A 21,883-nucleotide genomic window follows, 5' to 3' on the forward strand; every position below is an offset into this window, starting at 1 on the left:
TTGCATTTAATTTTAATGGTTCAAAGAATGTCAGGCAAAATGGTCGGCCCTCACGCACGTTCACTGCATCAAATCTGGCCCTCTCTGAAAAAAGTTTGGACTCCCCTGCTCTAGCCTCAATAAGGTAGCTTTCTTTGCTGGTCCCTCCCAGCTAATTGAGTGTCCAGGGAGGCAGCAAGGTAGAGGGATCAATTAGTCGAGTAGTGACTCAACTACCCGATAAGCATATTCTTATCAGGTAGTTGGCTACTCAAGTAGTAGCTTACATCCCTACCACACACAAGTGAATTTCATGTTTGTCAAGATGCAGCAGTTCAAGAGAGACTGATGAATATAACTGAAGCCTCTTAGGCATTAATATCATCATCTGCATCAACCCAGATAACTTCACTTCTTCTTGACCAGAAAAGAAGATTCTCTGTTGCCCCACAACAGTTCACTCAGGTCCACAAAAGTCTCCACTAGCATTTGTGATGAGGGAGGTAAGTGAAAAGTGGTCTGACTGTTCCTGTTTGGCTGCTGTTCAGTATCACAAACTGAATAGCCAAGTTGTTTTTATTCAGTCACAGGAAAGCCTGCTTCCGTGAGGGGTGTTAAGTTAAACTTTAAAAGGGGAGGGGGTGGGGGGAAAATGTGCCTGGTCACAATTAAAAACAATAAGCAGCCTGAATTCTTATTGAATCTATCATTAAAATACATTTAACACGTATAATATTATTTAAGGAAAGAAAACAAAGACTTCATATTAGAATGTGTTTTAGTAATCGGAAATAAATTACCACCCATTCAAATTTCAGCACAGTACAGATCTATTACTCCCCTTATTTGCTAACTATGTAAGATTTACAATATCTTTTCTTCCCTGAATGACAGGCCTTGGTTACCAACCTGATTGTATTTCATTTGTTATAGAGCTTCCTGTTCCCAGTGAGGGAAGAAAAATCCATGAGTCAAATATTTAGCTCCAGGCAGCAGGCCAGTACAGCAACAGAAAGTTTTACACTTGTGCCAAGATTTCTTGGTTTCTTTTTTAAATGAAAATCGTGACAATTATCTTGATGCTTCTTGATGAATCAGATCTGTCTGTAAGAGAAAAGACTTCTTTTGGTTTGAAATACACTTTTTTGGGGGGCGGTAGGAGCAGCTTATGTACCAATTTTAGAACTAAAGTGCTTGTGTGAAAACATTCGTAACCAGTCAACCCACAGAGACTTTCAGTCAGTAATCCTGAAATGCCAATTGAAAGGAAACTACAGGATTTTGCTAAGTGAATGAATGTAAGGATACTTTTCCAAATATTCAGTGATGGTTTGCTTTTGTTCAACATTTTTTGCATTATGCATTTGATTAACAGTTCCAATCCATGTCAAAGTTTCAAAAAAGAAAAAATCTCACCGCAAATTGAAACTTTAACCGAGAAAGAAAAAAGAAAAAAAGAAAAAACTTCATCACTTTAACATGCCCTGCCCATTCTGCTTTCCATCACAATTCTAAGTCCAAGCCTTCTTTTTTAAAATTTATTTTATTCTTTGCTCGTCTGTGCTAGTTTTTTTCCTACATTTTCCCAGAGTTGCTACCACTGGTGCAGCTCTTCCAGTTATAAGCATCAACTGGCTGCTGGTATTTTTTTAACCACTAATTTGCTGAACTCTGTTCAAAGTAGATTCCAAGTCACAGGCTTTGTCTTCTCTAAGAAAAAATTATGCATTTTAACATGTGACATGTTAGCTAACACATTAAATCCTAGCGTACAATGAAGGCAAGTTTTAGCATGTACAACTAGTTGAGGTAAATTATCAATATATTTGAAGCCTTGGGTTTACTTATCCAACTCGTGTGTTAAAACTAGAACGTGTCATGCCTATATTATGATAATTACATATTAGCTAATAATACATGCTTGTTTGTTTTTCAAATAAAAAACATTTTTTTTCCTTCCAGGAAACAAAGGTTAAGACACCACTGATTACCAACAGTCAGTCTGTGCTGCTACCACTGGCACAGCTGAACTAGTGGCTGTAAATGTGGGACATTTTAGGGGAGAATCAAACAAATCTGTTCAAACAAATCTTAGAAGCTTCAGTCTTATGCTGTATTTGTGTTTTGTTTTTTCTTTACAATTATATGGGAGGTTTCTATACTCAGTGCTTTGTTCTTAATACCCGTAAACCATTCTTTTAGTAAATTAAAAACCAAGATTTGTAATGGCGATACTTTTGTTAATTGTTATGCAGCACACACTCGAAACCCCCACAGCCCAATAAAGGCATAAATCCAGTCACTTTTGTCTTATTTCCAGCTCAGTATAACTGAAATTTAGGACTAATGTCAGGATGACTGCAAAATCAATGGAGACACAATTAGCAAGGAGAAGATGCTCAGTTTTATAATTTTCAGGAGAGTCTTCATGTGTTAATTTCCCTGAAGCAGCAGTGTTTCGGCTTCCAGTTCTAGAGACACAATGCTTCCTCCACAAACCCCTTGTTTACATGGCCACTATACAGAAGCTTCATCTTTTTCAAATGAAGAAAAGAGATTCTGATATTCTTCATCTCTTCCATGTGTGCATGCAGATCATTACAATGCACTCCAGAAAGAACATACCATCCTTAGAAATATTAAACACCATTTGTAGAGTGCCATATACTTTGTGCAAAGATTTTTGTTATAAAAGAATCTGCATTCCCAAAATCAAACAGGGCACACCAACAATTGACTTACATCAACCTCTTTTTATAAACAGAGACTCACGTGTGCATGGGAACATGGCTTTAAGGGTTACCCAAAATTAATACTTGCAAATTTAAAAAACATCTGACAAATCAAATCGTTTAGTCTTTATAAACTCTACAGAACACTTTTTTTCAACTTCACATTATAAGTTGTACCTTCCAAAGATACTTTTTCCTTTTGCTCCATTCTATTTTCATGTGAATGGAGAGTGAGATGCCTAGATACTCATCTCTTAAACAGAACACATCTGAATCAGCAGGCCTGTCTTCTGACCAACCACTCCTTACCTCCTTATCATTCAAAATTATATCTTTAATAGATCACTATGGGAAAAAGTAGGGATGTTAAATATAAGTTAATTGAATAGTGGAGTAACCTCATGAATTCTTATCAGTCAGTTTACTATTCTATAGTCCCTAGGGGGCGGGGCTGACAGTAATGTGGAGTGCCAGGCGGAAACTAGTCTGTGAGGGGAGCCAGTTTAAAAACTAACTCCTCTTGCAGACTGGCTGCTTGTTGCCCTGTGCTGTTGCCTCTGATAAAAAGACAGCAGAGCGGGGTGGCAGGTCCTGTCTGGGGAGTGGGTCTTGAGCTCCCAGACCCAGCACAAACCAGAATTGAGCTGGGCTGCCTGCCCGCCTGGCTCCTAATACACTTTAAATGCAGAGCCACAGCAGGGGTAGGTCCCAGACCTGGCATGAGCCAGAACTGACCTGGGTTGGGTCTCAGACCTGACCATGAGCCAGCTTGCTAAAAAATTTACTGGTGGGGGGGGGAGGGGGAGAGCAGTGTGTAGTCTATAGCATTAACCTATACGCTTTTGCTTATCGGTTAATTGACTACACTATTACATTCCTAGAAAAAAAGTGCCCACTAGTCATCTCCCCCGCCAACAAACATTCTTACTATATATATATATATCAAATAAAAAAACAACAGGAGATTGAGATTTTTTTCATCTTGTTTGGGGGCTAGAACAAGAGCAAACAAATGGAACCACTGACAGTTCAACTTCAGACCCTTGTTTTGCTTTGTTAATATATAGTAATCTACCTTTATTTCCCTATGCAGCTGGTATTATTTCAACCTTTTAACCAAATCTGCAAACAGATCTACCTGCAATTATCCTTCCTATTTTTACCATAACAGTTTTCAAACCCCCACCACTACAAAATTAGGAGAGTACAATAATTTTTGAAATGGAAACAATTTCATTTCTTTTAATATACTATTTATTAAGAATTTGGTTTCAGTCCATTTTGTCTATCTAGGACTTTTGAGTTCAGAAAAAGGGAAATCTTCAAGCTGTTTTTAAGTACGCACAAAGTAATCTGTTTTGCTAGTAATGTTTCTTCAGTCTTGGGACATGTTGCTACTTTGAGGTTTTCCTTCAATTGGAGCTATACAGTACTGATTCCCAGAACCATATTTCATACAGTCACCAATAGGGGATGACATGAAAGAAAAAATTCAAACATAGTATATTATTAATGTATTATATTATTAGTGGTTGAGGTATTCCTTCTATTAGTTTTAAGTAAATTCTTACACTATAATTAACTATATTATTACATTTGACCTTCCTGAGACCTCTTATTGCCATGTTCATGTGTTCGTATTTCATATAGTAAACAGCCTGCAGCAGATATGTGCAAGTAAAAAAGGTCCATGTCATTATTTCACTTTTATGCCTTTACTGGCACCTGTAGGAATAGGGAGAAGAATATAATTTGCCAATTTAACCACATTTCCTGCATCATTTCCTGGAAGAGTCCAAACTGTACTTTGGCAGGTATGTTTGAAACACCTCAAAGGACTTATTGGATATCTATCCTGAAAACACTTCCCAGGAACTCTTGAAAAGGAAAATAAGCATAATAATACCCCAAACTTAGGAGCATGAACTGTTCATCACAAGGGTCAGGAAGGTAACATTTCACCACTAAGGTATAATAGTCAGTATTATTTGACTTCACCTGTCTGTGAAGAACCTTAAATAGGCCTGAGGCAGAAGACTGAACTTCGTAGACAACACGTCTGACTGGATATATCAAAACTCAACACTCATTTACTATGCACAGCATCATTTGCTGTTTTTAACTGTAAAGCTCCAAAGCCCAAGTCAACCACTCATCTTTTGGCTGTACTCCATGGCTGTGACTACATTGGCCACTTATTCCGGAAAAATCAGCCGCTTTTCCGGAATAACTTGCCAGCTGTCTACACTGCCCCTTGAATTTCCGGAAAAGCACTGACGATCTACTGATGACTGTAAAATCATCAGTGCTTTTCTGGAAAAACTATGCTGCTCCCGTTCGGGCAAAAGTCCTTTTCCGGAAAACTGTTCCGGAAAAGGGCTAGTGTAGACAGCACAGATTTCTTTTCCGCAAAAAAGCCCCGATCGCGAAAATGACGATTGGGGCTTTTTTGCGGAAAAGCGTGTCTACATTGGCATGGACGCTTTTCCGGAAAAAGTGTTTTTCCGGAAAAGCATCCTGTCAATGTAGACGCGCTTTTTCCAGAAATACTTATAACGGAAAACTGTTCCGTTTTAAGCATTTCTGGGAAAGGGTGCCAGTGTAGACATAGCCCATAAGTGTTCGCTTTTGGGGAAAAGGGCAAGGAAATCTAACTCCCACACTCACCATCACAGCTGTTGCCCCCTTGACCTGGTCTGAACTAAACATTATTTTTTTCTTGGTCACTATTTTCCAAGTTCTGTGTGTCTTCAATACTTGACCTCTTTCAACAGCTCTCATTCTTATTGTTTTCCAGCTTACATCTAGTTACTTTTTTTAGTCTTCAGTCTCCCACCCTTTTTGCTGCCTGTCTGCTAGAAGCGCTAACCCTCCTTCCCTTCATCAATATGCCATAGTTTCTTTTTCTCAAGTTTTCCATCTAGTGTACATCAGACTCCTTGTTTCTTTCTCATCCTGTGGTTTGTCCCTGTAGTATCAGGAATGGACATTCCTCCACATTTTCTTTCTATCTTGAACTGCATCACAATCAAGCTCCTTTTCCTCAGCCTCAAAATACTATTTAATCTCAACCCAACCTACATCTATAAACTTGTCTCCTTCAACTCCTCGTTTCCAGTCCTCTCAATCCTCTCTTCTTTTTGTCTCAATACTTCGTGCCCACTGTCAAGAATTTAGGTTAGAAAAAAGGGTGGAGTGAGCAAAGAATGGGTAACTCTGAGTAGACATGGATTTATTATGTGGCATCTGTATTACAGTACAACCTAAAAGCCCCAGATTGGGGCTTCATTCAGATAGGCACTAAACAGATACATAGTGAGAGACCAAGACAAAGACTGAGAAGGAAAACAGAGACAAAGAGACTTTCCCAATTTCATGCAGCAGAGCTGGAATTAGTATCCAGATCTCACAAGTCCCAGTTCAGTGCTCTAGCCACAAAATCATGCTGTCTCCATGTGCAATCCTGACATGACAGCAATTCTAAGGATGTAAAGCAGTCACAATGTAAATGTCCCCATTTTGGCCTTACTTATTTTTTTTAAACCAGGAAGAAGTAACTTGATGGCCACATAAGAGAGTTCTCATTAATTTATCATTATGATCACTGTTTATTATTTTTCGTGCAATAGTGTCCCATTTTGCTAGACACTACACAGGAACATTACAAAGTCCCTGTCCTGAAGCAGAGCTTGATGGATCCTACCAATTAAATGGCTGCACTAAACTAAGCTGCCGGGGGCACCACCCAACCACAGAAGCCCCTCTACCCTAGTACTGCAACCCTAATTCCAGTCCAATATGGGAGGATGCAGTGGGTGGAGAGCAATCCCTCCCTACACTTCTTTGTGGTGGTGGCTCCTCTCACAGAGCTAGCCTGGTTCTCCACTCCAGGAGTCATAACTTGGGGCATATGATCACCGCACTGTTCAGGTCTGGTTCAGCCTCCACGGCACTCCGATCCTGCATTTGCCCCTATTTGCATCCTTATTATAATGATTTCTTTGGGTGCAAGTGAAACCATGACGCCATATCAAAGCCACTCCTGACTGTTCATCTCTTTTTATTTTGTACTTATACATGCAAAACTCCCTACCTACACAATGCAGGACAAAGCCATTAATATCAACTATGGTCATTTTAAAGTGCTAACACTGATCTACCGGGAATTAGTTCACTGAGATTTCCACACTATGACTATTAAGTGACATTCACCCAAGAGGGACAATAAATTATATTGCTCACTTGCTAAACATACCGAAGTATAGCTTGCACACTTTTGTAGGTGTGTTGGTCCCAAGATAATAGAGGTGGGGCAGATCTGAAGAATAGATCTATGTAAGCATGAAAGCTAGTCACTCCACCAACAGAACAACAGAAGCTGGTTCAATAATAATATATATTTTCATTCTCTCACCTTCCTTGTCTCTAGCAAGAAGTTAGTCAACTGCATACAAATATATACCAGCCTCAAATTGCAGTACTAAAAGACTGTAGGAAGGAATTTTTCAACAAAAAGCTCACTATTTACTTACAACATTTAGTCTTCTGTTACCTAAACAACAGTCTAGTAATTAAATGCATCGATAGACAACATACAAATTTTAACAGGTTATATTTATTGATAAAGATTTCCAAGCATACAGGGCAGCAATAAACAAAGAGACAAACTCTGGAGTGGGCAAAGGAGACTAAAGGAACACCCAGAACTAGGGCTGTAATATCCCGGTTAAAAAGTTAACTGGTTAACCACGATCCCACGAAAAGAGGAGGAGGGTTGGGGGGGGGAGCATGGCAGGACCAGCCGGGCTGAAGCAGTTCCCTGCTCGCAATAGGACGAAGGCAAGATGCTGCTCCAGACTGCCTGGGCCTGCCCGACCATGGGCTGCTCCGGCCGAGCCAGGAAGGACCCACTGCGCCATGCCACGGGTGCGGGGGATGCTCTGGCCAGGCCAGGAAAGGTCCACTGCATCACATCACTAGCGTGGGGCTGCTCCGGCCTGGTTGGGCCCACCACACTGCAGACTGCTCTAGCCAGGCCTGGCCGAGGCCGCTGCCCAACCGGAGCAGCCCCAGCCAGTTAACTGGTTACCCCAGTAAGCATGCTGGCAAGGCTGCTCCAGCCCCGCTTCAGTTAACCAGAACCAGTAAGTATTCAGCAATGGTTTGGTCAAGTAATAACTTGAATGTTACCCTAACTCAGCTCCCATTCATGTACAAATATCTCTAGGTTCAGGTAAATGGTGCTTTAGGCTCATGGAGGTGTCTGTTGAAGCCTGAACCAGCAATGCAGCAGGTGTGCTCTGCCACGGGGCATGCAGGGGGGCACAGTCACTGCTGCTGCCCTGCTCCGGCTTCCCCCACCCCTTGAATTCCCCAAGGCTGCATCCCTCAGGAGGACAAGATGCCTTGGAGAGAGAGGGTGGGGCAATGGCAGGAAGGGGCAGGACTTGGGAGATGGGAAGGGACAGGCTTTCACCCTTGGCCCACTGGTACTCCCAGGCCAGACTACGCACCTGCTCTGACCAGGGACGACCCATGGTCCAGGAGTTGGAGACCCCTGCCATAGCCCAATGGTTAAAGTAAGGATCTGAATGGTTAACGGGTAAGCCCCATCCTTAACAGGTGATGATTACTGGCTCAGGTTAAACAGTGGGGGGCTGAAGCAGCTCCCCGTCTGCCACAGGGCCCACCGCAGAGCTTGCAAAACGTAGGGGCTGCTCGGCAGTGGAGCAGCTCAGCTCCCTTACGCCCCCTGTCCCCATTAACCAATTAAACATTACAGCTAACCATTTAAACTGGATTTTACATCCTGAAATTAGAGTACTTACATAAGAGGTAGAAGATCCCAGTTCAAATCCCTTCTCCCCCACAGGAGGAAGGGCTTGAACCAGGGATCTCCACATACCCAATGTGTGCCCTAGCTACTGGACTAAAAGTTATGACCAAAGTCTTCCCCAAAGACAGCCCCTCACAAGTTTCTTGGTAAAATGGCTTCTGCACCTAGCAGCAAGAAAAGGCTTGCAGCTGAAAATCCCAGACTGATGGAGGTTCCCTTCCTGCAGCCTAGATTTACTTCTGAGGTCTGGTCTGCAGTGCAGTCTTCTATCAGTAGAACTATGTGGCTCAGGGATATGATCAGTAGAACTATGTGGCTCAGGGATATGAAAAATCCCACAGTCCTAAGCAATGCAGGTATACCAACCTAACCTTCTCTGCAGAGAGACTGTCTACCTTAGGTGAGGACCTGCAAAGTACACTAGCTTTTGTGAACCCCACCCCGACGTGCCCTTCTCTTCTCATTGTATAGGAAGCCTACCTGCTGAATTCAGGTGTTGCAGATCCCTGTAATTTTCTAGATGCCTACGCATTAGGCATGGCAATGCTCAATCTCAGCACACCTAATGGTCTTTGTGACTGTAGCCCAAAGTCTTCATCCAGAAATGTTTATCGTCTAAAGTATGTCTTTCTGCTATTTGCACGTCCCAAGGTATAAAAGTTTGCAAGTAACTATGTAAGGAACTTATTCTGTATGGCAGTAAACTTAAGGCATTCTTTCAGCATTCCCATTACCAAGGCCGTACCTACAGTGGTGCAGGGGCCCAGGACAAACTGGCCCCAGACCTCTGCATCGATGTCTGGGCCAGTGGGATGGATCCAACCTGCTGCTGAGCTGCCTGCTGGGAGTTGCGGTGCCTATTTCAGAACTATTGCTAGCCATAGTGCCATGGCAGATCAGTGCTCCAGCTGGGGCACAGGACTCGCTGCACCGTAACATTGTCAATCTGGGCACTGTGGATTAATTTTAATATATGTGTGTGCTTTATAATCCCTAAACAATTTCTGTGGTGGTGACATCCTTTGATTTACATGCAGGGGTTGCTAGAAACTAATCAGTGAGAGGGTTTTTATGAGGCTTTTGAGGACTGTTAAAGTAAAATGAAAGGTTTAAGTGACAGCTGAGGGAATTAATCAGCTGAGACTGAGGTGAATGAATGAACAGATTTAAAAGATTTTACACTAATCAGTTTGAGATAGCTTCTGGGCATTTGTATAATTGACCAGGTGATTTGAGAAAAAGTTGGATAGCATTACAGAAACCACAGCATCACATATGCATTTCTCCAGCAGAGCAAGTTGAAATTGCGTAATTCTAATAATTAGCTTTATAAAAACAATGACAAACATCTTGTGGGTATAATCTACGTAAAATAAAATGGAATCACTATAGTATTGTAAAGTTATTTAATTCTCATGAGAGGCCCACGCCTGTGAAATGCTAACCTCTCTCATTTCCCACTTAGATCAGATTGATAGCCCTAACAGATGTGCTATTCACAGAGGGTAAAATGATCAGATCTAACAGTTAACTGATTAAATGGGATTTTACATCCCTAGCCCAGAGATGCATCTTGAATTTTGTCCCAGAGAGAGAGAGAGACAGACAGACAGACAGACAGACAGACAGACAGACATGTGCTTTACTATTTTTCCCCCTCACTGAAGGGAAAGGCAAGTAGAAGAGAAGTATGAGGCAGCTCATAAACCTCAGATAGCCATGAAAATAGTAGTATAGGCCAGATCCTGGAAATATACAGCCCAAAGTAATGATTATTACAATGCACAGTCTCGTGAGACTGCTAGTAGTAGTAAGCACTACATTTTGTAGGGTTTTTTTCAGGATTTGGCCCAAATGCTTTAACTTTTGTTGGTTTTCAGGTTGTTTATTTTTTCCATCATTTCATTTATCAAAACGATAAATGACATTTCCTATTCATTCCCTTCACTTAGATGTACTTATTTCAAAAGGGAAGTAAGGGAAATACAATGAAATAGGGATGTACCTCTGACTGCAAGACAGATTTACAGTGTTAGCTACAAAAACTGCATCAATTCACTGGAACTGATCTTTGCCTCAACTGTTAACTTGTCCTTTATTCCCCTTCTGACCACAGCCTATGTGTTTTCTACCCTTTGCTCTCTTTTCTGATTTTTTAAATGTGTGGAAAAGAGAAGGGTTAAATACAAAGGAAATGTCACTCATGTATCCATGATCCCCATATTTCCTGACATCAGTGTTCCTGCAGCTGCCTGTAGAATTTGCATGCATGCACACATGCATGATTGGAAGAAGAAAAGTAATCACAATGCTCAAAGAAGCAGCTAACGATCTGTTGATCCCTGTTCAACAGTTTCACAGGGCTGCTTTTATTACATATATTCATTACACTCGCAAGTGCAGTAATATCTTGCAGTATGTTAATATGAACTGATGAAGATAAAAAATAAATCACTCACAAGTAAGTTCAGTTTTTCACATTCTGGCTTCCCTAACACATTTGTATACATTTGGAATGCTTCATTCATAAACTACTCCTCCCCACCCAAAACAAACTCCTCTGTTTTTATAAAGGAAGTGCCATTCATTAAAGGGCTGAGGATATCTAGGCACTTGGATTATATATTTGCTACTCTACATACTTGCAAAGTTTGGTGAAAAGCTGTGAAAAGTTTGAAAGATGTTTTGTGAAAAACTGTTGTCAAAACTTAGGGAACAGAATTCAACCAGCTCTATGGATTAATATACTTCAAAATAGCAATGAATTATTTCCCTTAACACTGGATGAATTACTTTTTGGGGGAATAGGGAGAGAGAATGCTTTAAATGCAACACACAGTTAACATATCATGAGAGAGATGTGCTATTTTCATTTAAGATTAGCGAAGGAGGAGGGACCAGGCAACATTTCCCATAGTCACATACTATGAACATAAGACAATAAGCAGAAAACAAAAAGCTATTGAGGAAGCTTTCAAATAAACAGACAAAAAATAAAACCCTGCCAAAAAAACAAAAGGATCCACTCTACTGAAAACATTTCTGTGTCTGAAGCAAAAAAACAAAGCAATGCCTAAAATATCAACCTCAGTATTTTTAACTTCTTCAGAAATACTCTTCTCTGTAAGGAGAGCGCATCAGTCATAATATAACTGGAGCCTAAATTCTGAGGAAAGTGAGGATGGGTGGGGAAGAAGGGGGGGAAGCCCGCAATTCAATATTACAACCCATCCATCAACCACTCATAGAGCTCTTTTGTTCTAGGTTCATCGTTATAAATCCAAGGTCAAGAGTGATCTTGGAAAATGCAAATCATAAAAGTTGATCCAGACTTTCACTCCCTTCCCTTCTTGACCTTAAATGAAAACACACAACTCTTCACAAAGAGACATTTTAGCTGGACAACTTCTTATACTGCCAACTGTGTATATAAAAAGACACTATCAGCTAAAAAAAACATACTGTAAGATGTTACTTTACTATTTTGCTAATAACTTAGATTACATTTTTAAGATTTATTTTGGTCATCAGTTCTAACTACTTATACTTTTTTCCCCCCTTTCAATTTCAATGATTGGCAATTAGTTTCACTTGCAGGTTTACTACTGGCAATGTTGCTGGTTTGAAAACAAATGTATCCACTAAAGAACAAATGGAAATATTTCTATTGATGTTCAATTTAAAAAAATCTAAATATTGGGTCAAATGTGAATTCTCGATGCATTTTAAAAAAGGAAAAATTGTGGTATAAAAATAAGACTTTTTACAGACATCAAGGAAACAGAACTGTAAAATATTTCACAAACCTAAATACTTTACTCATATATGCAACAGAAAAATAACGTGATCATTATATTTAAAGCAGATTTTTCAAGGAACTTGATTGATGAGATTTCATAGCAAAAACAACCACCAAAGAGGTGTTAAATACCTGAAATTACCATGTTATTATTCAAGAGCATAATTCCCATAAGTGCTGTAGCAAAGTCCACCTAGAAATGCTGTGTAAGACACTCTTAAGGAAGGGCAGTAAAGAGAAATTCCATCCTGGAGCACAACAGTGTACTAGTAACTAGTATATAGTTTTCTTCATTTTAGGATGATTTGTTAAGTCACTGTGTGAACTTGGTTTGAATCAACACCTCAAAACTTTATTCCAAAAATTTACATACAACATCTTTCAACCCCTTTGAGAGCTTTACATATGGTTCTTTACAAACTGCCAGTTTGGCTTTATAAATGTGGAACTGGATGCTTTTGCTGGAGTTTATGAACTTTCCTTGGAAAGAATTAGGCAACAGTTTCTCATCCATATGTGAAAGCAATAGGTCATGTTGAATACTGGATGCTTTTCCAGTCTACTAACTAAAACTATTTTTGTAGGGATAACATATTAATGTATTGAAAATGATTCCTCCAAATGGAAGTGACCCCCCCCATAATTTGTTCCCCACAACTTAAAGTGTTTTAGATTTATTATTAATTCTTCCTCTTATTATTATTATTTGTTAAGATTGTTAAATGTTTAGATTTATTATTATTATTGCCCCTTTAGAATATAATGTATTAGGTCATGTAACTTAGAACTGTTAAGAATATAATCCTATGTAGCCAGAAACAGCCCCCCCTCCCCCGCCCCTCTGCCCCAGGGTATGCTCAAGCTTGTGCAAGGGGCTGCTTGAAATTGACATTGCAGAGATACATTGTAACAATGCATTGTCAAGGCACTAACTCTGCTATGGGAGCCAAGCCCTGTAATTGACTAAGGGCATTGTTACATAATTGACGCCTGTTCTCTTCAAAACATTGTAACTTTACTCAGCACTCAGAGAATGTTTTAAGCAATACCACCCAGAAACTTTTGTAACTACAACTTTTATTATTATACAAAATACTGTATGAATGTATGAGAGAGTGCTTGGACGATGAATGAATGGTTCTGAGAGGTGCCAGCCTGAGAATACAGCAACAAAGAGCTGAAGAAGGTGTCAGGTGCCAGTGCAACCAAAAGGTGTCAAGTGGAGAAAACCAAGTACTGGATGAAATCACTGACGAGCACCTGGCAGCCACCCTGGAGACATCAGCATGATGCAGCAATTTCCATAGACTGGCATAGGAACAAATTCCTATAAGAACTGGACTAAAAAACTATGGAATCAGAGTCCAAGGTTCTGCTGCCAGCCAACCAGGCGCTTCAGATGCGCATCTGATCAGGACTTCGCTCCCCACTACCATCACTTGTGTACAGAATACATGGCCAGTATTCTGTCACAAGCAACTTCCAGGCTGGTAACTATACACAGAACTTGAATGAATGGATGTATGAATGAATGGTTTTATATATATATATATATATATATATATATATATATATATATATATATATATATATATATATATATATATAAGTGTATAAGGGTTAAGTAGTGTTAGGAATAAGTAGTTAAACAATGTTGTTTGCTTCTATCTTTTCTTTATTTTTTATTATTATCTTTACAATAAATGTGGCTTTTTGCCTTATCCCCCTCATAAGATCCTGCTTGCTTTTATTGGTACAACATTTTAAACATTTTACCTCATCATTACCAATCCATAAATCAGTCTCCATTTAAAGCATAATTATGAAAATGATATATGAGAAAATGAGATGGGAAATGCTGCCAAAGATTTGTAATAAGGTTTTTATTTAGCAGGAGAGTAGGAGTGTCTAAATCAAAGATAAATCAGAATGCTGAGGGAAGAGAATATTTCACTGTATGGGTGGATATTGTGGATGAGGGGAGAGGGAATCATGTTTCTCATTGGAGCTCACTTGCTCATTCTGAGAAATACATTTATACGCCGTCCTTCCTTTCGACAAGGCTTAAAGTTTCATGGGTGTATGCAAGGAACCACAGGGGAAAGGATGTTCTATTATTTTAACCACAGATCTACTTAAGGTTTCTCATGAGAGTTATAGAATTGGTTGTTCCCTCTTCCAGGGAACAGTTTTTGACATTTGCAGTCAGTGTGCAACCCATTTCCAACTGTCCTCTCCTGAGCATTCATCTCCAGCAGAGACATCTCTTGAGAGTCACTTCAAGGTTGCCAAGAAGGAGGCTATGTAAAACTGCCATATAGAGGGAGCAGTTACTTGGCCCTTAGTTCCTGACTTATCAACTATAACGTCAGCATCAGCCACCTTCCTCTTCAACGCAAGTTTACTTATGGTGGTGGTGGCAGTGGTGAGGCAACCCATACACCATGCAGAGTTCTCAGAGTCCCTTAATCCTGCTCAATCTGATTGTTCATCTTGGGTATGTGACAGAGATGACAATGATTAATGATCTTGTAGTGAAGGACAGTAGTCAAATGTTCATATTTTCATACACTATAAAGCCAGAAAATACCATTGCAACCACCTGGTCTCACCTCCTGCGTAACAGGACATAGGACTTTCCCAAATTAAGTCCTGTATGAACTACAGCATGGTCTAGGGAAAATATCCAATTTTTATTTAAAAATTGCCAGTGGGATATGGGGCTCCAACTTACTCTGTTAAAAATTTGTGTTTTGTCATCTGAATTTGTCTAGCTTGTCTCCAGCCATCTGATTGTTACAGCCTTGTCTGCTTTATTAAAGAGCCCTTTATGGTCATTTTTTTGTTGATGTATTAGCACTGATTCTTTCTGCTCTGTCAGACTTTAATGCTGTTGACTGCAAAGTTGTGTTGACTTCTCTATGAATCCTGAGTGAACAGGATAGCGCTTTGAGTGGTTCCTCTCCATTTTTAAAGGCCTCAAAGATATGATTGATAATTGTTCATTCTACCCAGATTTCCACCAAGCAACCCTAGCCCTGAACCCCCTCCCAAAGCACCTCCTACACCCCGTCTCAGAGCCAGCACTCCACACACCCTTCTCCACCACAAGCCTTTGCCTTGACTCCCCTCCCAGAACCAGCATCCCATATTGCCTCCTGCTCCCACGAGCCTCATCTCTGAGCCCCTCCCAGAGCCAGCACCCTATACCTCTTCCTGAGCCCTGACCCCTCTCAGTGCTACCGCCTCATATGCTCTCCTGATTCCCCTCCTGCACCCCAGCCCTGAATTCCTTCTCAGAGCCAGCACCACATACCCCTTTTGTACCTCAAACCCGCAAACCTCCACCTTCACCTCAAGCACCTGCCCCAGCCCTGGTCCTACTCTCAGAGCCAGCCTCCTGTATTCACTCCTGAACCCCAATACAGTGCCCAAGCCGATGAAAGGAGAGAGGGGGGAGGAGAGAGTGGGGCAAGGCTTCAAGGAAGAAGCTGGACCTTGAGGATGGGGCTGAGTACACTTGGGTTGCCCTTAAATTCAAAAAGAGATTTTGGGCATAAAGAGGTTGGAGACCACTGATGTAATGACTCTTCCAACTTTTACCTAAAGAAGTGATGCTGGGCTACACTTATGTTTCCAATATGATTTTAGAACTGAGTCTAGTTAATTGACACTACTTTATATTTAATTCAATCATGACTTTTTGCACATATGCCCAGAATCCAGTGCAATTTGACATATGAAAAGGACAGAAACTAACATCAGCTCAGATAATAAAAGCTTTTGTTTAATGCTGTTACCTCACTTTGCTGCCAGTGGTAGCTAATACTGATTATGAGCAAGGAATACTTTCAATGTTTGTTCCCTTAGATTTTAGTGTACTGGAGCCACAAACAAAACAGCTCATACATTTGTCTTTCTCTGACTTGTTACTGTCCCTTGCCTCTTTCAGGCTGCAACAAAGTCTCAGAAGTCTATAGAATTACCAGCAGGGAAAGAACCTGTATTTTATGTATCCTAGAAGTAGGTTTTGGATGTTTCTATCTCAAAGAGCTGGAAGGGACCTTGAGAGGTCATCAAGTTCAGTCCCCTGCCCTCACAGCAGGACCAAGGACCAAGTACCATCCCTGACAGAGTTGCCCCAGATCCCTAAATGGCCCCCTCAAGGATTGAACTCTCATCCCTGGGCTTAGCAGGCCAATGCTCAAACCACTGAGCTATCCCTCCCCCCAGAGAGTTATAGATACTAGTGAGAACTAGGGAAGGGAGGTGAAAACCTGCTCTGTTAGGACCAATAGGTCATAAATATATGACACAAAAGAGTTTTCCCACACATATTGTATTCCATGCTTTTCAAAGAGGACTGAACACATCACAGGTCACAATAGTCAGGGCAAACACAGCTATGCGCGACATCAAGGAGGATAATCAATATTACCAGGGCTCGACAAATAATACAATCTACTCGCCCGTGGTGAGTAGATTGCAACCCAGAAGAGCCAGGTTCGGGCGATCTGCGCATGCGCAGATCATCGGACAACGTGGCTGGCGAGCGGGGCTCGCCACAGTTCAGCGAGCCCTGAATATTACAGATGGTAATGAAGACTAGCATCCAGACCTCATGCCCTGCAGTGCATCAGAACAAATGGATGATTTAATGAAAATCCATATTAAAAACACAGACAATGCTATTCAAGTTGAATTCTAACTTTAAACACTAACCTTACCCTTAGCCGAGTAGAGGAAAGACTGCCAATTACCTTCTCTTTCCTCCTTCAATCCCCTCTAAAAACCTACTTCTAGGAAACCTTCCTACTCCTCTCTGTTCAGCAATGATCTCCTCAAACCATCCTTTCTCTGAATTCTCATACTGTTTTGTGTCTTGTCTCTGTAGTACTGCAAATTCTTTGGGAGCATAGACAGTATCTTGGGCTTAGTACATTTCTCTGTACATATATAGTACAGGTTGAACCTCTCTAGTCCAGAACTATCCATCATCCAGAATAATATTAACTAGCTGGATGTCCACTTTTCATGGGTGTGGACAAGTTTCTCCTGATCCCATAAAGTTTGTTTAAAGCCACAACTCCTAGCTCTAGTGTTCTGTGCTGTTATTTAGTTCTAATTTACCCCTAAATGTCCTCTAACAGCTCAATAAGCAGTGGAAATGTTGGTAATAATGCTAGATAATACTGACCTCCTGTGGTCTGAAAAATTATCTGAGTTAGAACTGGTCAGGTCCCAAGGATACCAGACTAGAGGGGTTCAACCTGTACTAAAGAAGTGCTTCAAAATGACAGACACCTGTGTTCAAAACCAAGCAAAATCTTTATTCACTGTTCTTTTAGGACAAGCAACCCTCATCTTCAGATTCTTAGTTGAAAACTAGACAAGCTAATATGTAAATTGGTGAACTGCATTAGCCCCTATTTAGTAAACATCAGAAGGAGGAAGAGTGCATACAATGGCCTGTGCTTCTCTCTCATCTATTATGTCTGTGCTCTTAATGTTCTTACACAATAAGGCAAATAGGGAAGATGCAAAAATAGCAATAAAAAAGTTACAGTCTATTAGCATTTGCTTTAACATTGCTAGGATCAGGGAAAAACAAATTTGCAGCCCTAACCCTCAACACAGGTAAAAAGGTTGGAGAGAACTGGTGTAAGGACTAGTCCAACTTTTACCTGAGGAAATGATGCCGGGCAAAACTTATGTTTCCAACATGATTTTAGGATTGAGTCTAATCAATTACTTCAGTACTGATGTAAGATCTGGGTAATGATAGACAGGGTTAGTTCATTAACAAGGGGTACCCCTTCAGAGAAAGCAAAAATGCTACACCTGCATATAAATTTCTGTGTCATAGAAGCATTTGTCAAAGGGCACTTACTGTTTTGGATCAGATACAGAAGTGGTCCGACTACAATGTAAAAGATTAACCAGTTCACTGGTAAGCATTAGCCTTACTGACATGTTTACTACATAACCAGTTAACCACAGGGCAGCTGGAGTAGCCTCCTCCCTTTCTCCACCCTCACCCCCCCCACACACCTGCGGCAGAACTCTGGCCATATGGAGCAACCCCCTGCCCACGAAGGATCAGGCTGAAGGCCTTCTCCCCACCCACATCAGGATGCAAATTATATTGTTTAACTAGTTAACTTTTTTCATGGATAATTACATCCCTGTGCCTGACACACCTCAGCCGAAAAGGGGGAAGAGAGCCCACCCTGACTGTTCCCTGTGGGCTGTACTCTAACAAAGCCTGCCTGACAGGTTGTGTGCTAACTAACCTGATGCTAATACGTTCAGACAGTGGGGTGTTGGTCTTGTGAAGATCTGCTCCTATACCTGTTCCTTATCTTTAATCTCTGTGTGTATTTTGTACACAACCAATATTCTATTTCCCCACCCTCTCCGTTCTTCCATAATTAGGTTGCACGACTGCATATTATCTTCCATGACAGGCAGAACTCTGTTTATAATTATATATAATGTTCATGCAAAGGTTAATGGACACTCCTCTTTTTTAAAACTAGAATCTAAGAAGGTAAAAGGCTGGAAACAGGCAATCATTAATTTTCTATTTTAATAGAAACAGGCAGAAGTTTTAAAAAGTTTTTCAGAAATAATGATGCAATACATAGACAAAATCTGTGTAATCCCACAACTTTATGAATGTGACTTTTGTCCCTGCCCTCAGTGTTTATAGATCCCACTTATTTGTTTCTTAGCATATATCTTAACTAAGATTTTCAGGATAGGGATTATACATTACTCTTCTTCTACCATACCTAGAAAATCTGGGATCTCTATATCTGCCTGCAATATAAAAAACAAATTTTATAAATACATCATAATGACTACATTCTTTTTATATAAAAATAATATTAGTTAACCTATATAGTATCACCAGAGTCAACCCTTACAGTTTCTAAACTCCTTTGGCATTAAAGGCAGAGTGCAAGGACGAGCTGAAAAACTTCTGGGGTGAGGGAGGAGCTTCCCCATTTTTGTTGAAGAAAAATTCACAATTGGACATTTCCTCAAGCACATCTAATGAGAACATAGTTAACTATCCATTTAGGATTACTGGGGGGCTGTGCCCCCTGCTCACTGTGCTCGCCAACCTCCCTGTTGCAGGGGGGTAGGCAACCCCATCTCTCCCCATGGCAAGCGTGGAGGGCCAGTGTGGCGACACCAGCCAAAGCCCCTTCCCCATCTGCCAGCCCAGTCCTTTCTCTCCTTCCCCCTCCCTCCCACTGCGATGGATCCCACCATTGGCACCCTGGAGCACCTGTTTTGAAAACACCAGCAGGCGACCACCATGTGGTGACTGCCGGAGCTTCAGCCAGCCGCTGTGTGGCAGCTCAGAGGGCCAGGGTGCACCCCAGTCCTGACTCCCTGCCATGCAGATCCTGCCTCAGCCCCACATGGATCCCACCACAGATGCCCCATCAACTGTTTTTAAAATGGCAGCCACCAAATGGCAGGTGCCAAACCCTCCACTTGGCAGGTGCCAGACCTTCAGCCAGCCACTGTGCAGCAGCTCAGATGGGCTCAGGGTGCAGGTCTGGGCATGAGGGGGTAGGGTGCACTCTCTCGTCTTTGGGCCGCCCACTGCTCCCATTAGTCAGAATCTGGCCAGTGGAAGCACAGGGAAAGGCTCCATACATCACACACACATGCTGCTGTTACCCCAGCCCAGGAGGGGGAGCACTTCTTCCCTGCACAGCAAGACTCGGGGCTTTTTCTCCCTTCCTATCCCGCCCCCCAGTGGTTTGTCAGGGCTCTGGTTCACAGAGCACTTGTAGTGGTCAACTGCGGAAGAATTTTGTACATGTTAGTTTAGGGGTGGTGAGGCCTGCATTCTTTCTCCTCTTTCCCTTTTTCCCTACTACTGATGAGCCAGAAGCAAGTCTTTGGGAACATATGCCACTTAAGATAAGCATTGTTGCCAGTACAGGCAGTCCGCAGGTTACATGGATCCGACTTACATCGGATCCCTACTTACAAACGGGGTGAGGCAACCCCGCACTAGCTGCTTCCCCCCAGCAGACCAGGGAGACGCGAAGCTAGCGTCCTCCCCAGCAGACCAGGGAGACGTGGAGCGGCTTTTCTCAGCAGACACCTCAGCTTGAGAATAAAGGACTGAGGGAAGTGAGGTGTGGGAGAATAAAACTAAGCTCTGGAGAAATGTTTGGCTAGAGTTTCCCCTACAATATATACCAGTTCCGACTTACATACAAATTCAACTTAAGAACAAACCTACAGTCCCTATCTTGTACGTAACCCGGGGACTGCCTGTATAGCAAGAACAAGTAAAGATAAGGGTAAAGGGCAAGAACTCATAAACAATTCTGTTTACCCTAATGTACTGATCACGTAAACAGGGCCAAAAAACAAGTACCGTATATACTCGAGTATAAGTCGACCCGAATATAAGCCGAGGCACCTAATTTTACCCCAAAAAACTGGGAAAAAGTATTGACCCGAGTATAAGCCTAGGGTAGGAAATGAGGCAGCCTAGGGTAGGAAATGAGTCGGGGCGAAAGCTGCTCCGGTGCCCCTGGTCTGCTGGAGACCGTCTCCAGCAGACCAGGGGCACCGGGCGGGTTCCCGCGCTTCTGAGGCTTTGCCAAAGCAAAGCCTCAGAGGCGCGGGACCCCCCCCCCCCCCCCCCCGCGGCTGCGGCTTCAGTCCGGGAGCCTGTGGTCTGCTGGGGACGGTCCCCAGCAGACCACAGGCTCCCAGATTGAAGCGGCAGCAGCGGAGGTTCCCCGCGCCTCTGAGGCTTTGCTCTGGGGAACCTCCGCTGCTGCCGCTTCAATCTGGGAGCCTGTGGTCTGCTGGGGACCGTCCCCAGCAGACCACAGGCTCCCGGACTGAAGCCGCAGCCGCGGGGGGGGGGGGGGGGGGGGGGTCCCTCGCCTCTGCGGCTTTGCCCGCCTCAGTTCTCGAGATGCTGACTCGAGTATAAGCCGAGGGGGGCATTTTTCAGCACAAAAACTGTGCTGAAAAACTCGGCTTATACTCGAGTATATACGGTAGATCCAGAACAGAACCAGATCGATAACTAACAGCTAAGCCCACATCAGCACGTAATGAGTAACCCCTGGAAATTTCCAAACTGCCAAACGAGGCATGAAAACTGTATTTAAGGCTGCCTCAGAGCCTAGCAAATCAAACCTCACTGATGGGCTTTGGGTATCGGCGCCTCAGAAGCTGAGACAACCTCCCACTTCGTCCACAGTCTACCCAGGGTTCAGGTTTGCAGGAAGGGATGTAAGATAGGCCGCTTCTTTGTTATGTTGTTCTTCCATTTATGGGGCACAGCTGTTAGCTGTCAGGAAATAAACTACTTGTGTTTGACAGATACCTGTGTGGCATATTTTGTACTTTGAGAATCCAGTACCGGACCTTAGACTTACTCTGGCCGGCTACAGCACTGGAGGGGAGTCAGGGGTGCCGGGGACAGTGAGGTCCCGACGCTCCTGAACCCAGTGAGGAGCCATCACCTCCAGCTGCTCGGGCCAC

At 42.2% G+C, this 21,883-nt stretch overlaps 1 protein-coding gene across 6 annotated transcripts in view; it reads right to left on the bottom strand.

The window, feature by feature from the left end:
• Positions 1 to 21,883, bottom strand: part of NHSL1 (NHS like 1) — a 263,051-nt gene that overhangs the window by 223,904 nt on the left and 17,264 nt on the right. The window contains exon 1 of one of the 6 annotated variants that reach the window (XM_075924289.1): positions 889 to 1,020. The exons of 4 other annotated variants lie outside the window; for them this stretch is intronic. The gene's annotated coding sequence lies outside the window, so the exon portion shown is untranslated. Of the gene's footprint in view, positions 1 to 888; positions 1,021 to 21,883 lie in introns of those variants that run through there. One more of the 6 variants, XM_075924290.1, reaches the window with a different exon arrangement.

The sequence above is a fragment of the Pelodiscus sinensis genome, chromosome 3 (assembly GCF_049634645.1).
Source record: "Pelodiscus sinensis isolate JC-2024 chromosome 3, ASM4963464v1, whole genome shotgun sequence".
NCBI lineage: Eukaryota > Metazoa > Chordata > Testudines > Trionychidae > Pelodiscus > Pelodiscus sinensis.